This window comes from Candoia aspera, chromosome 2 (assembly GCF_035149785.1).
Source record: "Candoia aspera isolate rCanAsp1 chromosome 2, rCanAsp1.hap2, whole genome shotgun sequence".
In the NCBI taxonomy this organism is placed as follows: domain Eukaryota; kingdom Metazoa; phylum Chordata; class Lepidosauria; order Squamata; family Boidae; genus Candoia; species Candoia aspera.
Window position 1 is genome coordinate 227,298,944 of NC_086154.1, and position 8,853 is coordinate 227,307,796.

The following is an 8,853-nucleotide window of genomic DNA, read 5'->3' on the forward strand; positions in this document are numbered from 1 at the left end:
CACTATAATAAAGATCAAAACTAAAAAACATATAAAGTGTCTACTCTTGTAATTAATACTACAGTTATAACAATCTTAATCCTGTTAAATCTAAAATCAAGCATTTATTATTATACCTTATTAATCTTAACCCAAATCATTAAAAAGAAATGAAGTCAAACAAGTCTTAAAAGCAATCCAAATGAACATTCTTAAATCCTTACCCCACTTCAAAATAACCAAAGCACTTACATATTTCCACAGTACACACAAAGCATTTTTCATAAAAAAAAATCAGACAGCCCACCTGCCCCCCTTAAAAACTCCGACTTCTCAGCAGAAAACCTCCCATAGAAAAAGAGTTCTTCCTTCCCATAACATTCCATCAGAAAAACAATGTCATTTATAATTTGCAATTCGATCTGTCCCTTTAAATACTTCAACTCCACACTGTTCATAGTCTGGCAATTCAACAAAAGCCTCAATCTCATTGTCAGTAGAAGTATTTCTATTATTGCTGAGCTCTTCAACTTCTTCCACAACATCCCCAGCCAGATGGCACATTTTAGAGCTGATGTTCTCTACTATGTCCTGAATATCTTGCATAATAACTTGACAAGAATCGAAACAGATCTATTTAAGTTCACAATGGAACTCTGAGAAAGTCTACTTGAAATCCTCCATGTCTCAGGCAGTAGATTATGGTGTCCCCTAGATATTAACTAGTGAAAGTAGGAGTTAATGAAAAGTTTCCAAAAGATGTTTGCATAAGTGAAAGTACATTAACAAGCAGCTCCCCAGGGAAAGTGGCAGCAGAAAGCTGAAGGTTCAAAACAGCAGATTCAACATGTAGGAAAATATTAAATTCTTCAAATTCAGTGCAGAAATAATAGCAGGGAAGCAATTATTTATTCTTAATCCTCCTTAGTGTTTGGATGGGAAGCAAGCCAAAACTTAAAAAGATTTTTAAAAAATTAATCCCAAAAATAATGATAAGCACCAAAAGAGATTGCTTCTCCTTGCTGTAAAAAGCCTCTCTTAGGGTATGTAAACTTTAAAAATATATATAAATTGGGTGATTTAGAAATGGGGTGGCCAGTCTTAGTGTCCCTTTAAGGCTACAGCATGGTTTGAAATGGTGACATCCCAGCCTCCTGGCATCTCTTATCAGATTAGCGCAAATGCAGTTTGTGATCCTCTGGCTGCAAGGCACTGTTCAGGAGGACAGATGGGATGATTCTGAGTGATTTCTGTCCATGAAAATGCTCCAGGGCTTCAGGAGAAACCTGCCTGAGCCAAAAAAAACCCTGCCACATTGTCAGTTCTGCCCGCGGAGCCTGCGGGCACAGCTGTTCAGTCAGCCATGTCCCCAACAGATGTCCTGTAACTTTTATTTCTAACTAAAAAACTCTTGCATGGACACACAAATCCTTATCCAACTAGTCGAGCCCTCAAGGCTGGCCTGAAGTATCAGAAGAATCAAGGTGGAATGCCCACCATGCATAATATGGCATTTCATGTGATAGCTCTGAAGTATTACATTTCCCATAGACTTTTTAAAGTTCTGGCAAGGCTTGGGCATCCATAGGGGGACAAAGGGTGGCAAATGACAAAACATGCATCAGAAGGTCTGGTGTAATGGAATGTGGGAAAGACCTTGGGAGATGTGAAGAGATGCTGCCTAGGGAATGGTCAGATAAGAGACAGCATAGTCCACATCTGGATAGTTGGTGGGGCAAGAGGCTCAGAAGGGACTGTCCCTAGTTTTTCTGGCTGTAAAAGAGAATTATACTTTCAGACTTGCAAGATTCTGTTAATGTAGCTATACAATAAAGTAGAATTAGCTCATCTGGTGGTGTTTCCTGCCTGGTCTACCTGGTAAGGCTGATATCTGGACCCAAACACTATCTCTTTTCTATATGCCTTGTGCTGTTGCACACAAGTATGTGATGAGCAGCAGTTGTATTGTGGTGCATTAACACCCATTTTGTCATTTGGACAGAACCTCTAATTTCTTTGTGCACATGTGCTCATCCTCCTGGCACTTTTCCAAATGAGAGCCATCATCTTCTCCAATTTACACGTAACCATATTTTGTTTTTTGACCCACTGTGTTTGTCCCTTGTCGAGGCTACTTAGACTTCTCTATTCTGGTGTTTTTTTACATGCTGCATAAGTTGAACTCAGAACAAACCCTTCTGTCTCTATGGCCTGCTTCAAGGGCAACTTATATACACCATCTTTCATATATATCCATTATGCCTTCACACGAAGTATGTATGCATGTATGTAAATGTGTGCATTTGTGTATGTATACATGTATATATACATATACACATACACACACAAATCAGCTATACATTATCTATATGAAGCTACATAATAACATTGGTAGCAATGTGGTCACACCTTTCTACACTTTCTTGCACAGCTCTGAAATTCAGCATTCCCATTGTATTATCAGTGTTCAAGGCTTAAGCCTCTTTTTCCTTGTTTCATGTCAGTTTTTCCTTGTTTCATGTCAGTTTTTCCTTGTTTCATGTCAGTTTACCTGCAACGGGAACACAGCTAGTTTTCTGCAACAATGCAGAGCTTATAGATGGTTCGTTTCCCTGCCCTCTGGCCCTGAACTCCAGGATACTGTCACCTGTCACTTCCACCACTACCAATCCAGCATGTATTCTTGGTTATAGGCATTGGGAAAAGCATGTGATGGCAAGAACACCAACAGCTCATCCCTTTTTTTCACAGATTACATTATGATTTTAAATGCAGGCAGAAGGCAAGTTTGCAGCCAGAGGTTTTCCTCATAGCAGCTACTAAGAATTTTTTAAATTGTTGTCAAACAATCAGACAAAGGTAGGGCTACTAGATATGGGCTGTAAAACTCTGGATAAACACTAGATGGCAGCAAAAATGAATAAAAACAAATCTCCATAAAGGACTAAGGCTTTTTTTCCATTTAGTCTCTTGCAGAGAGGTCCCCCCACCCCCTTCAGTTTCACAAAGCCAACTGCTGAGCTGGCAAGCAGGAGATAGGCATTCTCCTAGATAAGAGAAATGGAGGAGTAATGGTTGGCCAACTAAGATGGATCAAGACTGGCTGTTGAGGATTTGCTGCTGGTTTGAGAGTTGGGGCAAGATTTTCAGGAGTGGAGCTGGGTATATTGATGAAATAAAATGGAAGAGAAGATGCTGGAATTATAGCAAAAAAATCGTTCAAATGTCTTTGGGGAATAATTTGCAGTTCAGAAACTTTAGAAGCACAAGAATATAAGAATAGTTCTGTTGGATTAGATCAATTCCTACCAGGTCCAGTAAACCCTTTTTCTCTAAGAGTCAGCCAGAAGCTCCAACTGTTGCCCCTATATCCAATGCTTCTCTGTGGTTTTTGGTCAACCGCCATGGAAAACAGGATGCTGAATTAGATAGGGCCTTTGTATGATCTAGCAGACCTCTTGTTCATATTACATGCATCACTAGGAGCTAGTAGAGGAAATGTGTGGTCTAGGAGGACATGGTGTACCCTTTACAGTCCCCTCCCCATTTCTGGGCATAGATGGCTATTCCTTAGCTGCTCTATTTGTATTAGTACTGTACAGCATTAGATTATTTCACAATGCTCTGCCAACTTCTACCGAGGTTTTCACCTTCTTTTAAATAAAATAATGTAACAAAATACAATAAAACCTATGTACTTGTTCCTGTAAATTATCTCTGCGATTATCCTAAAAGGATAATTTGTGTGTAAATTTTGTAAATTTGGGAGTTGTGATGGGGGAAGAGGAGGAAACATCTCAGAAGCAAATAAAGAGAAACTGTCTAATAATCACAAGGGAAGAAAGCAAACATATTCTACAAACTGGATGCAATGTGCATCAATCATTCAAAATATACAAAGACACGACAACTAACTGTGAAGTGAATCACCGCTGCCAGAATTGACACAAAGGTATGCTGATGATACAAACAGAGGATGGGTACAGAGGCCCTAGTGTGATACTTAAAACACAAAATTGTCCTTCAATTTATTTAGTTATATCAGTATATATAAATAAGTGTAGGTCCTCATTATGAGGTGTGTTTAAGTCAGAAGCATCTGGCTTTAGAAGCCAGTCCATACTCAGACACTGAATTGTAGATCTCCCCTCACCCCAAGTACAGCAAAATCATAGCTTCTTCTTGTGGCACCAGTCAGAGAGCAGCTGTGCCTCTTAAATCATCCACCCAGGTCTTCACTTCTGTGTGGGTGGTAGAAAGAGAACAGAATGACAGAGCCAGCAATGAGTGCCAAGGAATTTAGGAGTAGCAGCCTGGGTCAGGCACATAACAGGAAATGGCTTGTGCTGCCCACAAGAGGACACCGGGCCCTGCTGTCATTTCAGATCCCCACTCAGCTACAAAGTTCAGCAGAAGATTTAGGGCCAGCCACTAAGTCTAGCCTATTGCCCAGAAGAGTTGGGAAAATACATCTAGCACAAGCATGTAGGAACAAAGGCAAGACAATAACCAAATGATGATACAGGAACTGTGCACACTAGCGCATGCAGCAGTTTCAAAAGTTCTGCAATTTCGTGACTGGAAGACTGCTATCTGACCTTGGTGGTAGTATCGTAGCTTTCATTGAGGGAAGCCATTGCTTTAGATCTATCCTTAATGAGTAATAGATTGGATTATGTATCAGGGACTGTTTTGTATACTCGAACGACAAGACTCAGTGAAAGCATGAACATGTACATATGTCAGTCTTCCAAATTCACTATTTTTATTGGTGTGGATCTGACATTGCCAAAATGTGTGAGAAGGGTTGGGGGACTTCACTGCTGCCAGGTATATACTCAGAAACAACTCCTTTGTCAATTCACCAGAGTGAGTAGTTTGGGGAAAGGGATCCAACAATCCACCATCAGGGCTAGCTCAAAATATTTTGCTGCCAGAATTGAAGGGTAAGACCCCGCTCTCACCCCACCATGTCTGGAACCCAACTGGCAACTGAATTTCACAACAGTATTGGCAACAAGATCTAGCTTTGGAGTTGCAAAGCAGCCCTTGTTGCAAACCCATTTGTCCTCTCTCTGCCTAAGGTAAACTCTGCTGTATCAATCATGCAATATGCATGTATTTTTTACTGATCAAGTTAGAAATCATTTTTATTCACCTGATAAGTGAAAAGCCTTTTTCTTCAGATTGGATGAAAGCGAGCAACAGAACTTTAGAAAGATTTTAAGATTTGATTAACATAAAGTAAGTTTTCAGCACAAACTAACTGAGGTGTAGCACTTTTCTCCCACCAGAAATGCAATTCAGTGTGAGCTGTTTCCTAAAGGAAAAGCACATGTGAGAATTTAGATTATTTTGTCTAGCACAGCTGCTGCTTGTACTGCAAAATGAGAGCTGCAACTGATGACAAGGTAGTATGGAACTTGACACCTCTTCTGGCATGCACCCAAGAACACAGAATGTTTTAGCTGCCCTGTGGTATGTGATACATTTCTTAATTGTTGATCACACATAATTAGGACAATGAAAGCTTAGTTTAATGAAAGCAGTTAGGTTAAACCAATGGGCTTTACTATACTTGGACAGACTTTGTTAGTCCTGGAATGTGACTCAGCAGAATAACACTTTATAAACAGGACTAAATAGCATCTTCTCTTCACAAACTATCAACCTAGAATTATGGCTGACACCCCAAGCCACAGTAAATGTTGTATGCTGAATAAACGTCAAGTAGTCTGAAGGGGATATAATGCCTAAAATAAACTTTTCTCCTTAAAGATGTTAAAGTCAAAACTTGCATGGAAATGTCAGCCAGGCAAAGAAATAATTATCTCATACTTTGGCTAAACATTTTCTACCAATTTATATTGACTTAGGCTGCAATCCTATGTACTCACATCTAGTAATAAATCCAGCTGACTCCAATGGGACTTCCTTCTGAGTAGACACGCACAGCACATTCCTTTGATTCTAATAATACTGTATTGTTATTCTTATTGTGATGGATGACCCAATCATAATTAAAGTTGTGTTCAAGTGTGCTAAAATCTATGAGATTAAAAGTCTTAGTAATAAGCAACACATATCCACTGATGTACATAATATACAGAAAGGCTCAACACAGTAAAAACAACAACAACAACAACCCACAATTGTTCCCTGGAATGATTAAAAGAAATCTTCAGGTGGTGATGATGGTATTAAACATCATAATTCTGTAGCTTTGCACCAAGAAACAAAATAAAGAGTTATGATCCTCTGCTGAAGGATGCTGAACAAATGTAATTGCATGTGGACTAGTGCTGCACAACCTTTTCAAGGTGTGGCCTACACATCCTTTCAGTGGTGTATGGGGCCACACTCCAAAAACTAGGCAGGACTAGGCTGGGTGTCATAAAGGCAAAAATTAAATCTGACAGAAGTATAAAACTAAAGAAAAAAAGTGGTCCCAAGTCTGCAGTAAACAGTAGCAGCTAACCTAATGATTTCAAATTGTGAGAGTATAACCAGTTGCATCCTTACTTAGTACAAGGAATGCATTAAAAACTACCTCCATGTAATTTTTTTAATATTCTTGGTGAAGAGATGAAGACAGGGTGTCCTGTCTGCAAAGCAGGAAAGAAAGATGACACATGAACTTACCTAGAATAATTAAATGTTAATATATGAAAAAACTCTGGACTATGTTTGAGTTCCTGTCCATTTCAGTGATTCTATTGTTCCTTTACACAACTTGTCCTTCCTTCCCCCAAACATTTGTTTACATGCCTATAGGTTTAAAGCTTAACTTGATTTATCTAAAATTCTATCACCCAAGAGCAGAATTAAAGACATCATAAAGATCAACTCAAAGAACTGTCTTCATACACAATCATCCATAAGCACCTAAAACTACACACTTTACCTGCTGATGCTGGCCATAAGCAGTAGGACTTGAGTACTCTGCTTATAAATAATTTCAAATGTTCTGTTGAGACTTTGGAGTTCGTGATCTTTTTACATTTCTACCACTCAGTCTTTTGAATTATCAATTGAATCCTACATTCTTCTACTAAATGCCAATAATTGCAGTGGGAATTAATCCCTCAGTAGAACTGCAAGCTAAGATATTTATGTATCTAGATATTTGTTCATGTCAATAAATTTCTGTTCCAGTTATTCAAAAAATCCTTTCTTAAATGGAATAATAAGTGAGCAAATATTCCATATGGGAAACAAAGTGCTGTAATTTCAGTGTATTAAAAGAAATGTGCATGGAGAATAAAGATTATTCTTTTCATTCATTGTATGCTTCCTGAGGCTTTTGGCTCTTTAAATTTGTTCTAATATTATCAGAATTGATTTTTAGTCTCTGTAATCCCAGACGTGATGCCTTTGGTGAAGTTTTTGTTGGGTGACTATAATGAAGCATCAGTTTGCAGGACAGTTGCTCTACTTGCAATTAAATTCTTAAATCAGGGTGCTCCTTTCCTCAAAAAAAAGCTAAATATAGATGTCTGGCATTTTCTAGATGTCCCACTTTGGCATATGTATGTGTGGGTGGGTGGGTGTGGGTGTATTTCTAGAATGGCAAGAAAGGAAGTTGACATATTAACTTATAAATTGTAAAATATAGCTATTATTTTATAGATTTTTCTCTAGATTTGAAATTTGCTGGAAATTTTTAACTGAACTCCTAAGGTCACAGTCCTGTCACTGGCAGAAAGAGGGCAACCTAGACAGTGGAGCTAGATTGCTTTGCATGCAGGTCCAGCTCCTGACATCTCTAGTTACAAGTAGCAGATACTATGAAAGGTGTTGTACAGTAGACTATGGTGGACTAGCTCTGAGCTGGTACAGACATTTTCAATGTGTTGGTCATGACCCACTGCAGGGCAGCAAACAAATTTGAGGGGGCACACTTGCTCCTGATTTGCATGGACATGGGTAGCCTCTGCTGAACTGCTGGTACTGGAACTTGGTCACAAGTAGGATCCAGGCCTTTAATGGCCTTTGCACTTGCAGAAACAATTCCTGCAATGGCAATAGCCCTAATTTGTTCCTCAGTACCCACCAAAGGCAACCTGGCAAGAATCAAGGTATTCTGACTAGTTACACCATAGCCTTTTTCCAAAGGCAGCTTTTTCCCGTCTTCTTCATGGAGGGTGTTACTCTGGATCTTGGAACCTGATACTCAGTTCCAAGAAGCCAAGTGCTACTCCTATTCAATTTTATGCAGTCCTTGATACCTTGGGATGGACATCCAGAACACTCAGGTAACACTCCCTAGGAAGAATCCAGGAAGAGCTATGGAACGGGGGCAAGGTGTAATGAGGCAAGAAAGCCTCAATCCTGGCAACCCTAAATTACTATATCAGAAATTCACACAGAACTACCATAATGCTGGTTCTTTTATTTACTTGATTTATGCTGCCTTTGCAAGCAATGGTAAACTACTTATATAAGGCTGCCAGTAAAACTGCATTTATATGGTCACCAGGAGCTGAGCTCAGTGTCTACCTCACTCTACCTAAAGGTAACTTCAACAGAAGAGAGTAAGGAAGATGAGTTTGACAGGGATATGCAGGAACTGTTACCTAGGCAAAAGGGGCTGAAGCATTTTTAAAGTCCAGAACTACAAGATAACATCTGGAAGGCTCAGGCAGATGACTCAGGCAGATGCTTCCTTCATTCACTGAACTATAAGAAGGAGGAGATCCGGGTCCAATTCAAGGTGTTGGTTATTACCTTTAAAGCCCTACATGGCATAGGGCCAGGTTACCTGAGGGACCGTCTCATCCCCATTACATCGGCCCACCCCACCCGATCATCCAGAGAGGGCATGTTGCGGACCCCGTCCATAAGAGAATTTCATCTGGCAGGGTCCAGGAAACA